This window comes from Micromys minutus (genome assembly GCF_963924665.1).
Source record: "Micromys minutus genome assembly, chromosome: 4".
Taxonomy (NCBI): Eukaryota; Metazoa; Chordata; class Mammalia; order Rodentia; family Muridae; genus Micromys; species Micromys minutus.
The window spans coordinates 48,849,861-48,868,766 of NC_137973.1; the positions used below are offsets into that span (position 1 = coordinate 48,849,861).

Sequence of the window (18,906 nt, forward strand, 5' to 3'; positions counted from 1 at the left end):
TAATATTCTGTAGGTCATTTATGTTTTTTTTTTAACAAATTACTAAAGTGGTTTTTAAAACTTTTTGTGATTTTATATGAGCTCTTTATATTTCAGAGGTACAAGACCTTAATGGCTGCACTATCTTTCCTATGATTCCTGTGTTCCTTGCTCACCCTCTGTAAATGTGGAGGGGAGGTGGTTATGATTCCTCAGGAGTTATCCACCCTGTGTTTGGAGTCTCACAGGGACCCAGGCTTTCCCGTCGGGTTAGAGTAGGTGGCCATTAAACCCCAAGCATCCTCCTATGTCCACCTCCCCACACTGGGATTACAAACCCACATCTGAATTTTTATGAGGAATTCACTGTGCCTGCCCAGCAGGCCCCTTACAGATAGGCTTACCTTTTCAGCCTGTTTATTAATTTTATATTTTTGCTGGAACAGACCTTTTTATTTCTTGAAGCCAATGCTATCAATGGTTTTAATTCTGCCTGATTTATTCTCAAAATATTCCTAGTATCAGTAATTTGAATAGAGTTTTTGATGATTTTTCATCCAAATAGTTAAAATTATCTGGTTGGGTCTCCCTCCTAGCATTCTGCCTCTGCCTCTATCAAGTGATCCAGTTGCTCTTTTTACAGTGAAAACATTCCTCGCCTAAGACTGTTAGGGGATGTAGAATCTTGGTCATGTTCTCAGATAACCATGGTTATAGACTGCAACATTTCCCACAAAATAAAATCAAACAATGTAACAACGACATATTAGTCAGGGCTCCCTGGAGGAGCAGAACAGGGAGAATGAGTGTATGTTGCAAAGGGGATTTATTAGATTGACTGACATGATGTTCTGCATGCTGGAGAAGCTGGGAACCCAGTGTCATCTCAGTGCACGAGGCTAGATGGCTCAACAGTCCTGATTTGGAAGGCCTGGAGAGCCACTGGCCTTCAGTCTACATTGGTAAGGCCAAAGAGGCCGGGTTCAGGGAGAACTGAAGGATTGCTGCAGGAACGAGCAAGATGTGAAGGCAAGCAAGCAGAGTCACTCTGCCTTCCTTATGTTTTTCCTGGGCCACCCAGTAAACTGCTATCTTCCCTGGGGCAGGTTCTTCCCTTCTCAATTAATTCTGCCTGGAAACAGCTTTCCACACCCACCCAGAGGTGGATCTCTTAGTTGCTCTCAGCTCTAATCCTGGTGTAACAGTCAAGATCAACCATCATAATAGCTACTGTTTCTATAACTTGAGTATTTTTTTAATTCCTTCTTTTTATTAAATCATACACAACTACTTGTCTTCTGGTTTGTTGAGCAGTAAGTTGGACAACACTTGGCACAGTAATGCCTGTCAAAGTGGCTACTCGTGAAAAGTCCAGCACCACATTTATCAGAAGGACACTCAGATGAAGTTGGCTGATTTTGCCATTTTCATCCACCATATAGTATTTCAGCACAGCCAACTTCAGCACAGCCAACTTAACCTTCTTCCTCTTATTCTTATTCTTCTTGGGGGTGGTGTAAGACTTCTTATTCCTTTTCTTAGCACCACCAGGAAGTCTCACCACAAGATGAAGAGTGGATTCCTTTTGAATGTTGTAGTCAGACAATGTACGAGCATCTCCCAGCTGCTTGCCAGCAAAGATCAACCTCTGCTGATCAGGAAGAATTCCTTTTTTATCCTGGATCTTGACCTTCACATTTTCTATAGCGTCTGAGGGCTCAACCTCGAGGATGATGGTCTTTCCTGTAATTGTCTTCACAAAAAAATCTGCATCTTGGTGGCAACTCCACCCATGATGGTGGATCGGAAACTTGAATATTTTTGAAGGGTCCTAAAGACTATTACAATATGGCACAATTACAAAACTGATGTGAAACTTCCTATGACTTTAAAAATAAACTAGGAAGCATTGTGATAGTGTTGGTTGTAAATTTAACAGGATCTGGACTCACCTAGGAGACACACCTTGAATTACACCTCTTGGGACTGATTTAATCTGAGTATAACTGTGAGGAATTAAGTTAACTGAGCTGGAAAGATCCAGCCTACAAGTGGGCAGTACCATTCCCTAGGCTTAGGTCCCCAGCAGCATAAAAAGGAGAACAATAGCTCAACACTAGAACTCATCAATCCCTATTAACTGGCTGGAAATATGATGGGACCAGCTACTTTAAGCTCCTGCTGCCTTGACTTCCTCATCATGGAGGACTGTACCATCAAGCCCTGAGCCAAACAAACCCTTCCTTCCTTTTATAAGTTGTTTTTGTTAGAGTCATACAGCAATGGGAAAAAGAAAACAAGCATTAAATGTGGAGAGCAGGTATGGCGGCAGTCCCAAGATGGTGCTTGGGATTCCGGCCTAGTCTTGTGACTAGCACCTGACTTCCTCCTGCCCACCCCCGAGATTAGCCACGCCCACCATTCGAGCTGCGCAGGCGCACCCATGACACGAGATCAGACCAGATGACACATGACACGGAACTATGAACTGCAGCCATGCAACATGGACTGAGGAGGTGGAGTTGAGAGAGGATAAAGGGACTGCGCTTGGGGGCAGAGAAGGAGAGAGAGGGAAGGGGAGACAAAAGATTTTCACTTGCATGCTGTAAAGTTCCTGAATAAACCACTTTTTGCTCCTTTTCTGCTGGTCAGAGACAGAGATGGTAGCGACAATTAAATCTTCATTTAAGTGTTTAAAAGGCAATGGATTTGGAGTATCTGAATACAGGCCTCAATGTGAGACATGGTTTTTTTTTTTTTTTTTTTTTTTTTTTTTTTTTTTTTTTTTAAATTGAATGTTCTCTGCATTTACATTTCAGATGTTATCCCTTTCCCCTATCCCATCACCCCTCCCCCTCCCATTGCCTTCATGAAGGTGCTCCCTCTCCCAACGACGCTCTCCCACATCAGCACCTTGGCATTCTCCTATACTGAGAAAACGAACCTTCACTGAACCAAAGGCCTCTCCTCCCATTGATATCAGAAAATGCTGTCCTCTGCTGCATATGCACCTGGGGCCATGGGTCTGTCCATGCAAATTCATTGGTTGGTGTTTTAGTCCCTGGAAGCTGTGGTGGGTTTGGTTAATTGATCATTTTGTTCTTCCCATGGGTTGCAGACATTTTCAGTTCCTTCAGTCCTTTCTCTAGCTCCTTCATTGGGATTCCCGTGTTCAGTCTGATGGTTAGCTGCATGTATCTTCTTCTGTATCAGTATGGCTCTGGCAGAGCCTCTGAGGAGGCATCCATGTCAGGTTCCTGCCAGTAAGCTCTACTTGGCATCAGCAATAGTGCTTGGTTTTAGTGGCTGCATATGGGATGGATCCCCAGGTGAGGCAGTCTTTGGATGATTTTTTTCTCCAATCCCTGGTCCTCTATTTTTCTCTTTATTTCCTCCCATGAACATTTTGTTATTTCTTCTAAGAAGGACTAAAGAATACACCTTATGACTTTCCTTTTTATTGAGTTTCATAAGTTCTTTGGATGGTTTCTTGGGTATTCTGAGATTTGGGACTAATATCTGCTTATAAGTGAGTGCATACTACGAGTGTTCTTTTGTGACTGGGTTACCTCACTCAGGATGATAGCTTCAGGTTCCATCCATTTGCCTAGGAATTTCATGAAGTCATCTTTTAATAGCTAAGTATGCCATTGTGTATATGTACCACAATTTCTGTATCCATTTCTCTGTTAAAGGACATCTGGGTACTTTTCAGTTTCTGGCTATTATAAATAAGGCTATGAACATGGTAGAACATGTGTCCTTGTTAGATGTTGGAGTTACTTTTGGGTATATGCCCAGGAGTGATACAGCAGGGTCCTCAGGTAGTACTAAGAGACATGGGATTTCTGACATGACTTCTTCCTCACTCTTTGATCCCATCTTCCATTAGCCTTGAGTTCCACTGAGCTGAACTGTTCATATGTTGTGAATTGTAGTCAGTTTACTGTCTCACTCATGCTACTACACATGCACATGATGAATCAACTATAAATCAAAAGTGTTCAGAAAAGAATTTTGTCTCTACTGACCATGTATAGATATCTATAACTATTATTCACTAAGCAGTATATAATAGAAATTTAATTGACATTTTTATTATATTAAGTATGATAAATAGCTTGATCCAATTTTTAAAGAGTAAAAATAGTGTTCATAGATTTTTGTGAACACACTAAAATGCATATCACTTACATTAGGAACCCGAGCACCTGCAGATTTCAATGTCTGTAGGATAGAACTAGTTTCCCCAAAGAGCAAGTGGCAATTGTACTCATTTACACATTTTTCCTATTAGCGAAGAGGCTCTTTGATGGTAAGAAAGACTTATCTTGATTCTGTAGTATTCCCACCTATATATAACAGATGTATATCGGTCAAATAAAGAAATCTTAAGACAAAAAAATGGGCAATCTTTTAACAATGAACATTTATTTTTAGGTCAAAACAATATCAGAATTACACATTGCAAAATAAATCTTATATTTTCAAAAAACTACTGGAGCTAATGTGTAGGGATGTGAGCCATACACTTCAGCAGTTTGAAAATCCAAAGATAGAAACATTCTTCCTATTGACTCTCCATGTTCTTTTAACTTCATCTCCTTTCCACTCCATTTATAATCACACACACACACACACACACACACACACACACACACACTCCTTTCCTGGGGGAATATTTGACTTAATTGACAGTAGTAGAATAACTTTGACAGAATAAAAAGGAATTAAGATCCTAAATTCAGATCCTAGTGCTGGCCAATAATCCCCCCGTGAGGTGCTTGTGCTCAGCAGTGGGATTTACGTCCTCCATTTCCCAAGACGATTAAGAGTTGATGCATAATTGACAGTGATGTACACTGGCGAATGTTATCAACTCAAGAAAGGGGCTGTGCCTGCATGATTCTCATTAGCATGAATAGTGGTTAAGCTGCGTACACAGAGCGTAATGTCCTCTGTGCTCTATGAAGAGGAAGCTTTCATTGCCTAGATTATGAAATATTGATTAATTCATGTGTGCTCAGACATCCATCTAAAACTTGAATCATTCAATCTGTCATCTTCCCTGCATCCACCTAGAAGAAAAATACAGTGGCAATCCCAAGGAGACAAAAGAAGTGATGAGGGGCTGAAAATGAGGAAGGAGGGCAAACAGAGAGAAAAAAAGATGCTGCAAATGAAACCTGACAAACTTACCCTGTAGACAGACACTGCACCCAACCACAATCACACACAGACCAGCTCCTCTCCTAATTATTGTAGCTTTGCTTTCATGCCAGATATTAACAGAACATTAATGAGAGAGAAATCTTGTTAATCCATTTCTCTCTTCATTAATTATGCATCAATGCCAAGATTGTGTTGGCTTGCCATAGGAAAAGCTGTGCTCCAACAATGACCTAGGCGACCGTGTTATGCAACAGTTTCTGGACTTTTCTGATTTTCTATGACTGCTTTGAGGTTCTGCTGAATTCTTCTATGTGTATTTGTGTTCTGTAGTAAGTATTTTGTGACTGGATTATAAGATGTCCTTTATGCTGACTACAATTGTTTTTAGGTGAATTCTTCATATCCATCTCAGGCATATGAAATATTCTCTTCAGTTAGAGATAAAGGTAACCAAACATTGTAAAGATACTGAATGTCACTGAACTATACCCATAAAAGATGGTGAAATGATATATTTTATGTGATATATATTTATCATGACAAAGATGGGAAAAGCTTTTAAAAGTAAATCAAGCTTTCTGCTGACCTTAAAAGGTTAAATTATATTAGAATTTAAAAGTGAGGGAGATGTTTGAAAGCTTGTAGTCTCAAAATATCTTAAGGTAAAGCTAGGAGGATAGTTCAGAAAGCAGGAACACTTGCTGCATAAGCCATGACCTGAGTTGCATCCTTAGAATCACTGCTAGAATGACAGAACTGACTCCCAGAAGTCTGTTATGTGACCCCACAGAAGTGCCATGGCATATGTGTGTCCCATCATCATACACATTAAGGAGGAAGAAAGAGAAAAAAAAGAGGAGGAGGAGGAGGAAGGGGATGAGGAGAAAGAGAAAGAAGAGAGGAGGAGGAAGAAGGAAGAAGAAGAAGATGATGATGACAAAGAAGAAAAGATTTCAAGATGTGTGGGGTAATATATACACATATATATGTATATCATCTATCTATCTCTATCTATCTATCTCTATCTATCTCTATCTATCTCTATCTATCTCTATCTATATCTATCTCTCTTCATATATATATATATATATATATATATATATATATATATATATATATATATATATATATATAGAGAGAGAGAGAGAGAGAGAGAGAGAGAGAGAGAGATGGAGAGCCAGAAACATCCATTGTGCTGTGTAGGTTGATGTCCATACATGACTGGACAGTAGAGAGTGGGTGGGAACAAAGTTTTCGTAAAGTGGAAGAGGAAGAGAAAGGGGAAATTCAGGAAGAGGCAACCTGGAAGCAGACATGGATGTTTCATTTCTATATTGATAAGGTTGTTATGAATGTTTTATAAGGGATGAAATTATTTGACTTATTTAGTTGGGTAAATCATACCATTTGGATCAGAGTATTTTTGTGTGTTCTTTGATGTGACAACTTAATTGAGTTCAAAGGGTGTAGTGGCAGGACTCACAGAGCCTGCCCTAGAGTTGGAATGTGTGCAAGGCTTGGTGAAAACAACGCACTGGGGTGATTGTGGAGCACCCAGGACAGAAGAAGCTGGGGTGGGTGAGGACTTAGAGGTGGCGTGGAGCTGCTAAATAAAGACACCCCACAGGGCCATATGGTCCTACGGATGCTGGCACTAGCTTGGGATAAAAGATTATCTACTTTTTAGTATTTGCCACTACAATGCTGTCTAGATAAACCAAGGGCATTTAAATGGCTTCACTCACATATATTACCTGAGCATCAAAAAATGATTGTCACTGTATTAGTTAATTCAAAGTATCAATAGTTAATCACACCCACTCTCCTCCCCTGGCATTCTCTGTGCACCTGGCAGATGCTTTATCATTGACCGAATGCTGCCTCGCCTCTAGCCCAAGGGTAAGACTGAGATTCACCCAAGTTTCACTAGGAAACATACAAAGATTATTGCTTTTTCTGCTAAATAGGATCATTTGTCTACACTGAATGAGTCCCACTTTTGAAGAGTTCTTCAGAGCCACATAGCACCTCATACCTCACACACTCAGAGGACACAGAATAAATGTCAATCAATCTAGTAACCTTTTCTCAGCTTTTTTATGAAGGTACTGGGTATTAAAATGTCACCAGAAGATATAAACATAATTATCTCCAAGGTACAAATTTTCATTCCGTATAAATAAATTGCTTTATAATTGTGAATAAAATTACTTTACCAGTGGTATAGCATTGATTAGACACAAAATTTTGATGGGTCAATCAAAATGAAATTTAAAATAAGAAAAAAAATACAGTAAAGTCTTCAAAATATATGGACAAGAACAAGAGTTCCAAAGGGCTTCTAAAGGATCAGAGGACCACACTGGGTGCTGATGTGTGTTGCACCTTATTTGAGAGAAAATTTCTGTTGTTTTTCTGCTGTGGATGCCAGGCCAGGTGGCTCATGAACTTCCTGGCTTTTTGTTTGTTTGTTGTTGTTTCTGTTTGTTTGTTTGTTTGTTTGTTTGTTTTTGCCTTCCATCTACATAGAAACCTGGATTACAGACACCCATGCTGCAGCATCTGGCTTTGACATGGGCTCTGAGGATTCAAACTCAGATCCTCACACTTGAATACAAGCACTTCTGTCCACCAAACAATCTCCACAACCTGTTATCCATATCTAACAGCATTCGAAAATTTTTATTTAAAAACTAGTAAACTGTGGTATGGCATTTGCCTAGCATGTTCAATTCCCTGATTTTAGCAATACACACATACAAGCATGTACATGCACACACAGACACATGTACACACACAAGCACACACACATGTACACACACAAGCACACACACACACACATGCACACCATTGCACTTTTCAGTACCATCTCCTTATGCACCTGAATAAGACTTTTGAGGATCTGCATCAACAAAAATGAAAGCTAGGCTGGGATAGACCCTGACAGGTAACTGTGGGGCAGAGCCTAGAAGAAATGCTAACACCTATAATCATGTAAGAGGCTTGGGAGGCTGAGTCGGGGGGGTTATAAATTGGAGACCACCGGAACTAAATAGAGAGAGTCTTTCAAAATTAAATGGAAAATGTAGAATTTGTAGACTTTATGGATAATGACCCTGCCTTCTTCCTGCCATGAGCAATAAATATTCATGAATAGATAATAGAAATGCAAAAATATAAGTTAAAACAAAAGGGAAAACCACAAAACCTAATTCACCACACAGTTTCTTCCTTTTTTATAGAAAAAAGTATTTCATAATTTACTCTGAGAGTTGTTAAGCATATCAATTTTGTCTCTTATGCATGGTGGTGGTGGTGGTGGTGGTGGTGTGTGTGTGTGTGTGTGTGTGTGTGTGTGTGTGTGTGTGTGTGTGTTGGGTAACCTTTATATTAGCAATATTGGCAATAGTAACTGATTTCAAAAGAAGTTTGTGTGTCAGGATTACAGGAAATTCTTACAATTTGAAGGACTAATTTATGTAAATACTTTTGTGGAAGGAATGCATGACCGGACTGTACACTGTACAAAAGGGTAGAATAAAATTCCATGGGAAATAGAAAGGAAGAAGGGGAGAAATATAAATATGTATTGAAAAGAGCATAGCATTTGCCTAATAAATTAAACTTAATTTTCTAAATTTAAAATGGGCAATGAGAGTATATTACTGTGGTATTTAGACTGTATGTCAATATGAAAAACATGATATACCCAGTGAATACTTAACATGAAGGAAATTGTACCTGTCACCAAATTTACGATTAAAATATTTGTCATCTCGTAAGGGGTATTCCAAACATTTTCAAATCTCTGCCGAGTGAGAGTAAGAATGTTAAAGATCACTGTGCAGGCTAAAGAGAGGTGCTCAATAGGTAAAAGTGTGTTTCCAGCACCCACACGGGTGCACACCCCACCGCCTGTAACTTCAACTCCAGGAGATCCAACTGCCTTCTCTGATTTCCTTCTGTGCCACACTCCTGAGCAAACATGCACACATAATAAAAAAATGAAAATAAAACCTTAGAAATGGCTGATCACTGTGTTGTTGGAAACACCTTGCTGTCTTTATTATTTGTATAAGAAATGCAGATGTTTGGGGGCCAGGAAATTCCTATGTTCAATGGAAGACTGCTTATACAGTATTTGCAAGACCCCGAGAGGCAGAGCAGTGGGAGAAGAGAGAATAGTAAAATGATTTCTAAAACTTACAGGTACCATCAGAAAACACGGTGTGAGCAATGGAATCATAGCAAGTGATCAGTGAAGCAAGTGAAACTGCCTGGAATATCCATTCCTTGCTCAAGATCTCTACAGTCCTGACTCTGCTCTAGGGCCACTGTATATAGCCCATCTGTCGGCGCCTGTGCACATCGGGCAGAAATAAGAAGCTGAAGCGACCTTGACCTGAATCCTTGACCCCAAATATAACTCACCTAGCTGATGTGCCATTGACATCACAGTGTTCCAGGAATTGTTATTAAAGACTAATTAGGAAGTCAGTTACCACGATGGACTCACATAGACCTAAATAACAAAACAAAACAAATCCGAAAACTTAAAAACAACCTGACATCATACAGAGGAATACCACCACACCAAACAGGATGTTTCCATTTATCTTTGAGGCAAATAGACAAGAACCCATCAGGCTGGAAATGGAATTCAATTATAATGAACACTTAGAGGGGTAAGTATTAAAAATAACTTTGCGAAAACTCTGAGAACGTGGCATTCTCTTACATAAAAGGGTGTGGAAGCTACACATTGTAGCTCCCTGCTGAAAAACACCAGGCTGGATTATGGGAAAAGCCCACGCCCTGTGGGTCCCAATCACCCTGCTTTAGAATGAAAAGAAGGAAATGTTGTTTTGAGCATCTTGCCAAGGCTTGGGAAAGTAGAGCAGTTGCTGAAAGCAAGGTTGTTGTGATTCATCTAGACAAAGGGGTGTATTCTAAATTACTTTTGCCTCTTAAAAATCGAAACTGGTTGCTGTCCCCAAACTGAGCATAAACATCACCAAATTAGAGGAGGAGCCATGAGGATGAGAAGGGCTGCGAGAAGGGGTCTAACGGGCAACTTTAAGGAATGCATTTTGATTGGTAGATTCTTTTAAACAGTACGGTTTGCTTTAGCAAATGCTGTCACACAATCACAGACTGGGCTCCTAATGAAAAAAAATGTTAAGCTTAAGATTGCTTGTCATTTTTAAAAACATTAGTGCTGAGAATCAAACCCAGGACTACTTACATGCTAATCACATGCTCGCTTGAGCTACATTCTTAGCTCTTCACACTTCAACATAAAGTAGTGGTTCACAAATGCTCTGAGTATAAACTTTGAGCTTAGCAGGGAATCGTCATCAAATATGGTTAGAGAGGATAGTAATATATCTCTCCATGTCCACCACCCAGCTTTAATATGTATCAGCTCATAAGCCATCTTATTTTATCTGTGATTCACCTACCCACCTTACTCCATATTATCGCAGAGCAAATTCAGGTGTGAGATGAGTTATTTTAGCTCTTCATATAAAATATTTGGGGCCTCATTGTTACAACAGAGCGTTTGCGTCTCTAATGATATCTGGTAGGGAAATCCACGTGGCCATATGATTGTTGTCACCACCACTGTCCTTTGATATGACCCTGTGCCACATTCTATTACCAACCTCATGGCACAACAAAATATCTCCCAATAGCACTTAGAAATAAGCTAGCTTATTAGCCTGTTTGTATAAGTCACACACAAACACATTTCTGCTTCTCCCGGATATCGCTTGGGAAGACATTTGCCATTCCAGACCTATAAGCAGATGAAGAAAGAGAGCCGAGTGTTAGAATTCTCAGCAAAATGTTTCCTTCCTCGTCTCTAGCAGTTTCTTTGATGGAATAAAGGGTTCAGTGGGCTGTTATTGTCTTAATATAGCTCCCTAACAGCTGCTCTCTGATAGTGACAGAAAGGCTTTATGATATTGGCATCACCTAGGAATAAAGTCCAGGCCCGCGTGGGCTGGATGTCTTTGCAGTTTGAGAGTTGGCATGCTTGTTGGCAGTGTCCCCGAGAAGCTAAGGCACAAACAAGCCAAGGCTGTATTCACACAGTTGGAAATGACAATGCCAGGCCAGAGGCACAGGCCTGAGAAAAATCTGTCTTTTTTCTCTCACTGCACTTTCTGATAAACCAGGACATCGGTCAGTTGAAATTCACTCTAGCGGGGAGGAAGAAAAAGAAACCTTTATCTCTTCACGTGAGTCAGATCCTTTCCCGAGGTCTCTTGGTGAAAGAGAATGAAAAAAAAGAAAAAGAAGAAGAAAGAAAGGAAGGAAGAAAGAAATTCCTTGCTGTTTTCCTCTCGGCACACTGATTCATGCTAATGGGATTCATGCATTCAGACAGGAGTGTACTCAGCTTCAGGATTGGAAATGCCATTCAGAAAGTTTGTGATTGGCATTGATCGGGACACATTTAATCCAGGTCCAGTCTAACCTTTTATATTTAGGTGAACAGAAGCCCCTATTGAATAAATTTGCCACAGTGGTATTGTTTGTGCTTAGTAAGAAAAAAAAAAATCACTTCTGAATAAAATCTCTCCCTCTCTCTCTCTCTCTCTCTCTCTCTCTCTCCTAGTTCATAAAATATTTTCTTTGGTAAATTTTGAAAACAAAATGTTATCATCTGAAGATTCCAATTCTGGTCTTATGTTTTTAAACATGCCTGTTATGGGGCTGAGCAAACAGAATACGGAAAATAATGAATTTTTTTTTCTTACAGAGGACAATGTTTTCCTAAGCCTTAGTTCAAACATAAAATAAGACAATCACCAGGGAAATTATTATCTGTTTCATATGTACTATATTAATTAGATTAGGCCCAAATCCCCATAGTTTGCATAATTGTATTTAATTTGCCAGAAGGGGTCAGATGCACCACCACACCTCTTCTGAGGGGTGGTGCTATTTAATTGGCAAAAGCGTATTCCAGTCTACAGAGCTGAAAAAGCAGGTTTAAAATGAAATGTACAGTTCTCTTTGGAGGCACAAATTCTACTGTTTGAATAGTAAAACCCCAAGAGCTGCCCCTAAGTAAATATGTATAACGGCAGAGCAGGTAAACACTAGAGTTTATCTAGGCTAGGCCATCCCTTCCTGGGTAGTATAGTTTCATTAAATGGCTTCTCAGCATTTAACCAGCATATTGCTAAACTATAAATTTTCATACACCTAGCCCTTTGGCTATTACTTCTTTCTTACCGTGTGTCCTACTATCAGGGTAAATATGTTTTCTTCACACTTAATAAACTATTTTCTTTTTCTTCTTCATCCCTTGGAATCAAAGGAACAAAAGAAAATTTGATTTTTTTTGGGGGGGGTTGGCAAAACAAAACAACAGCTTCTAATTTAATACCACCTTTAAAAGACAAGATCGTGTGAGACTCCCAGCCGTGTCCCATGTGTTTGCCCAAAGACTAGTCACTGCTGCTGGAAAACCCCTGCTTTTTCTCAGGATGAGCCCCAAACTGTCCCCACAAGTGGGAATGCCTTTCCTTTTGTAAGTCCAACTTTGGCTCCTTCCTTGAAGTAGTTGCACACTGCCACACTCTGACCATTGCTTCAACACCGAAAAAGAAAAAGAAAAAGCAAACTCAACCCAGTGTTGCAATTCAAACTGTTTTTTCAGACTGAGCTCCGTGGAATCCCTTACAGGACCCAGGGGAAAGGGAGGAGATTCTGTGCTTCACACCCTGAGTTGTCAAAGCACCTTTATCTGTCTGTTTTCTGTTGGTTTATTTTTGTTTTGCATTTAAGAGTTATTGTTGGTTGTGATTACTTATATGTGTGTATGCTTTCATGGGGGTTGGTGCTTGTGAGTATCCTTAGAACTAAAGGTGTAGGTGGTTGTGAATCATCTGATATGGATGCTAGCAACTAAGGCCAGGCCTTCCAGAAGATCAGCAAGAGCTAAGAATGTCTGAGCCTTCTTCCCAGCCTCTGCTTGTTTGCTTTTTAACACGTTTCTTCTTTGACTTTATGTTTGTTTGTTTGTTTTTGTTTTCTTTTGTGTTTGAAGGGAGGGGAGGATTCTTTTCTGAGACAGGTTCACACTATGTAGCCCAGGCTGGATAGATATGGGAAAGAAAACATCTGAAAACCTTGGTGTCACAGGAAGCGGAGCCTGGGGAGACAGGCCAGGGAGAGTCCAGTTATACACTACTGATCCCACCCATCTATACAGGGTAAGGAGCAAAGTGAAGGACACAGAAGGTTAAACCATTTCTTTCTATTACTTACCCGAACTATCCTTTTACTTCTCTGTGGAGATGTAGGGTCTTCATGGTCTTTCTTCTTAGCATAGGGCCTGCATTGAGCAAAACTTGGTGGGCTACCACAATACTTAGCTTCTTTTCTCAGGTTAGACATGGATTAAAAACTTAAATGATAAGCTAAACTTTAAACTGTGAGTTCTAAAAAACAGAGATATGATAAAAATGTATTCATAGATCATTTGAGATTACCAGTGTCAGAATGTGCTGAGACTGAGTTTGGCTTTAGGCTTAAAAGGGTAGACTCTGAGCTCACAACACAGCTCTGTCACTTATGAGCAAGTCACTTCACCTTTTTTTCATCTGGTAATTGGTTTAATAACAGCATCCACAGACATCAACTGAGCTAACATACACTTAGAACAACAGGACATGAAAGCCGTGTGTCTTAGAGTCATAATAAAAGGATTATAACTGTTGCGATCAACTGCCTTTTACGGTGCATAAAACAGAATTTCATAATCACTTAGCTATCACAGGGAGTTGAGAGTCTCCCGGCCAGAACTTTATCCACAGCCGGCCACCATTGCCAGGGGAAGTATTGGGTCCTCAGGTTGTAACAACTAGAGTTGAGAATCTCCAACCTTTGGGTCCCCTTAATACAGACAATAGATTACAGTAAACAGAGCTCAGAAGCAGGAGATGACTTCGTTTTCCACAACTGTCCAATAGTGCAATCAATGGGGCAGTGCTAAGAACAAAAGCTACCAGTAGTGAGGTGTGAGGTAGACACACTTGGATGAAAGCCAGTCTTCATTGGAGCCTGTTTAAAAGTAACTTGGAAGATGACAAGAGAGCTCACTATATGACCTAAGGTGACTCCAAGACCCACATGGAAAGAAGAGAACTGATTCCTGCAAGGTGTCTTTCTGAACCTCACATATACAAAATGGTATGCTCTTTCGTGGTCTGTGTGTTCACATGCACACACGCAAAATAAATAAATGTAAAATAAAATGTGAGTAACTTTGAGAGCTGGGGAATGCCATAAATAAACAAATAAATATCCCAGAACCTCGTTTCAAACTGGGCATAGTTGTGTATATACCTATAATCCTAACATGTGGATTGGACCTGAGCCCTGGCTAGCCACCAACCTACCTACAGGCCTAGGGAGAGACAGAGTATCAAAGAAATATGACAGAGAATGATAGAGTTGGCATCCTCCTCTGATCTCTGAATGCCTGCACATACCCACATGTGCACATACACCCTACACACATACACCACACTCACAGACATAAATATATGCATACTAAAATCAGTCAATTAATTAAAAGGCTAGCTTTACCCTGCTAGCAGTCCTGTGATTATTGGTATGCACTGTGTGGGTAGGTTCCACTAGGATTTGGGGCAGATTCTCTAGTTGGGCTACATACCTACTTGTGGAGATTTACTGTGGTTCAATTCAATTCTCTGGTAACATTCAGTTACCAGATCATGGGGTCAGGAAATCAGGAGCTCCTGCCTGGCTGATAGAATGCTCTAATTAAGAGAGGCCAAGAGAACTTTGGATAGCAGAAATCTTTACCAACAGGCTGTATTTTGTACCATTTCTTTAGTTTGTGTACTGGCTGGTTTTGTGTCAACATGACACAAGCTGGAATTATCACAGAGAAAGAAACCTAGTTGAGGAAGTGCCTCCCTGAGATCCAGCTCTAAGGCATTTTCTCAACTAGTGATCAAGGGTGGGATGGCCAAACCCGCTGTAGGTGGTTCCATTCCTGGGCTGGTAGACCTGGGTTCTATAAGAAAGCAGGCTGAACAAGCCAGAGGAAGGAAGCCAGTAAGTAACATCCCTCCATGGCCTCTGCATCAACTCCTGCTTCGTGACCTGCTTAAGTTCCAGTCCTGACTTCCTCTGGTGATGATCAGCAATATGGAAGCGTAAGCTGAATAAACCCTTTCCTCACCAACGTGCTTCTTAGTCACGATATTTGTGCAGGAATAGAAACCCTGACTAAGACAGTTTGCCTTGGCTAGGCACTGCATACCAGTAAGCAGGCCATTGTACCATCTATAAAGAAACCAGCTTCAGGAGTAAGGCTTGCAGAAAGTCCCACACATGAAGCAGAGTTGTAGCTCACCATTCTCCCTTTACCTAATCCCACGTATTTTTGTGACATAGGCAGAAGAAGCCTCAAAGAAAGTTAGGCACCTTAAGATGGGAGAGCACTCTGTCCAGATGATCTATATCACTAAAGCCTGCCCACACTAAGCCTAGGAATCTTCAAAGGCAGAAACTTCCTCCTCTGGCCATATGGAAAGAAGCAACAATGATTCAGTCCATCACCTCTAGCTATTAAGACACAGCAGAGAGCTTTGAGCTAAGCATGCTTTGTCTTTTAAAGGCCAGTAGCAGCTTTCAGGGAGAAAGCCAAAAAAAAAAAAAAAAAAAAAAGTGGGGATACGAGGAACCTCAATCCCTCAACTACATGAAATTTAGTGTTGTCAACATCTAGGAGAGGCAAGAGGTTATTTTCTGCAGGCCACAGAGAGGGCTAGACTGTGATTTTAACCTAACAGGGGCCTACATTAAACTTCTGGCCTGCTAACTATAAAATAAAAACTTACCACAGTTGGGAGCTGGGGAGATGGCTCAGTCATGAAGAATGCTTGTGCAAATTCGAGAGGACATGAATTCAAATCCCTTAGCACCTAGTAAAACAAACCAAACAAACAAATAAAAACGTCGGCCCCTGAGACACACATGTCTGGAACCCCAGTACTGTGGAAGCAGAGACAGGGGCATCGTCGGGGCTTACTATTTAACAGCCTCGATCCAGGTTCGGTGAGAGACCCTTTCTCAGTGGAATAAGATGAAGATTAAAGCAGAACACCCAAGATCCTTTTCTGTCCTTTTCATGTACACATTTGTACACACCACACATGCACACACAAACACTCACTCACACACACACACACACACACACACATTACTACTGAGTCATTTAGTTGCTAATGGTTTTAATAGCAGAAATGAAAAAAGTAGTATCTCATGATGCTAAATATTGGAATAAAAGTGATCTCTAATAGCCAACAGGAAACATAGACAAATGTAATTATTTTAAATTAAATATTGATTTCTAATGCTGCTGTATAACTTCAGATCATTTTAGTTCAATTATAGGATAGCAGGGGGAGCTTTGAAATCTCATGAAGTAGATTTTTTCCCTATTCTATAGAAGGCATTCAAAGAAAGGGATTACATGCTCTTTTCTTAAGCCTTTGGCTAGCTAAATTTAATGAAAGTTAATCAAAAATCTACTCCAGTGGGTGTGAAATAGGATGGAGCTAAAGGGATTCCCATTTAACCAAGTAGTCTCAACACACAGATGTGAGCAACAGCCCTAAACTACCAACCTCATTAAAAATGATAATACTACTTCATTGGATACAAACAGGGTTTGGATTAGGGCTGGAAAGATGGCTCAGCAGTTAGGACAGTTAGCTATTGTTATAGAGGCCCTGGACTTGGTTACCAGTCAGTTAGCTCATAATCCCCTTTAACTCCAGCTCCAGGGAATATACATGATGCCCTCTTCTGGCCTCTGCAGGTACACACACACACACACACACACACACACACACACACACACATACTTACCCTACAGACACATATACATACAAGTAACAATGAAATAAGTATTTTTAAAATTAAAGCATACAGAGAAATGTATTTTTACAAACCATGCTTCAGTACTTGGTAAGACTTCAAACTCTAGATTCAAGCTTCTAGATTCTTCCTGACCCGCTCCACTAGTGTTCCACACACTCACAGACTGCATGTCATAAAGCAAATCCTGTAGACTCATTTCTCACTGTATTTATTGCAGGAAAATTTGAGCCTTAATACTCCAGGTTCTCATACTCTGCGTCTGGTCACAACTCTTTTCTTTAAAGCATCTTCCATTCAGCATACAACAGAAAGAGCTGCACATCTATGTTTACTGTAGTTCTGTGCAAATCAATACAGTGTGAAAACAGCCTAGATGTCCAACAGCAGAGGGATGGGTAAGAAAATGCATTATATATGCAGAATAGAGTGTTCCCTGGCCATAGTGAAGAATGGAGTTATGTCATTTGCAGGAATGGACATAACAAAAGATTATCATGTTAAATAAAATAAGCCAGACATACCATATGTGTGTTTTTTATTTAAAGATTCTATATTCATAAATGACAGTCAGACAGACAGATGGACGGACAGATGGACAGATGATAAGTAGGATGTGAAATTCGAAGGAGAAGTATGTGGGAACTTTAAAGGGAGGGAATGAAGAAACAAGAAATGATATTATGAAGAGAAAAATTAAATTTCAGGCTGGAGATAGGGGTCAGTAGTTACTAGTGCTTTCTGCGTAGTTTTGAGGACTAGATTTGAGATTCTAGCCTGCATAATAAACAGTACATCCCACAATGTCTGCTCTGAGAGGGACCCAATGCCCTATTTTAGCCTCCACTCATACATGGGTACACAGACCTGCACACATGCACACACACACACACACACACACACACACACACAAGTGAAAGTCAAAGCAGGTCTATTTGAGAGGTGTAGGGAATCTTCTAAAGGAGGAACAAGCCTGAGGATGGTGGGGGGGAGAGAAGGATATAGCAAAGGACAGTGACACAGGCAGGAGAATGTCATATTGAACTAACTGAACAGAAAGAAGGGGAGAAAAAGCAACAGTTGACATTTCACAGAGAATTCTATCCAATCCTATTAAGTTTTGTAGCTTAGATGAGGTGTCTGTTTAAGTTTATTAAGCAGATACAAGTTCCTTTCTGATTTGCTAGAGATGGCCCACCAGGACACCGTGCCTCGTGTTTTCTCCTTGTTCTCAGATATAATGAAGTGACTAGGAGTAAAGCGTGAGCATGGGTAAGCACTGTCTCTCTCTGCTCTCATCCCTCCCAAAGACCCCGTACTTTCCCACTCACTAATTATCCTTCTCCATCAAAACAGGAAGTACTTTGATATCATTATTTATTCCTAAAGCAGATTTGTGTATTTGTGCCTTTAAGCCCTTTATCACTGAAGTTGTGGGAATGAAACCACAAAGTGCTTTTGTTTTGCTTTGTTAGCACAACACAAATAGTGGAAGGAAATGCTGGGTTAGATGCTGGCCCTGATCACAAGCCTGTTCTAGTTATGTTGCGGTACCATGTGCTGGTTGCAGGGGAAGGTTGAGGTCAGAATTTGTGTGGAGAGAAGTGATCATCCAGAAGTTTAAGCCAGGCTGGCAAGATGGGAGCTTGCTGCCAAGCCTGGTGATCTGAGTTCAGTATGAAAAACGTCCTGGGCTCACCACATAAGTGCATATGATACACACTCTCGCACACACATACACACACACACACACACACACACACAAACACACACACACACACACACACACACACGGGGAGGGGGGAAGGGAGAGGGAGATGG

General features: G+C 40.4%; 1 pseudogene across 1 annotated transcript; it reads right to left on the minus strand.

Moving 5' to 3' along the window:
* Positions 1-1,266: 1,266 nt before the first annotated feature.
* On the minus strand, positions 1,267-13,566 carry LOC308420097 (ubiquitin-ribosomal protein eS31 fusion protein-like; annotated as a pseudogene). The gene is made up of 2 exons: positions 13,438-13,566; positions 1,267-1,810 (listed from the first exon to the last, which is right to left on the minus strand). The product of its transcript is annotated as a ubiquitin-ribosomal protein eS31 fusion protein-like (transcript).
* Between the last annotated feature and the right edge of the window lie 5,340 nt (positions 13,567-18,906).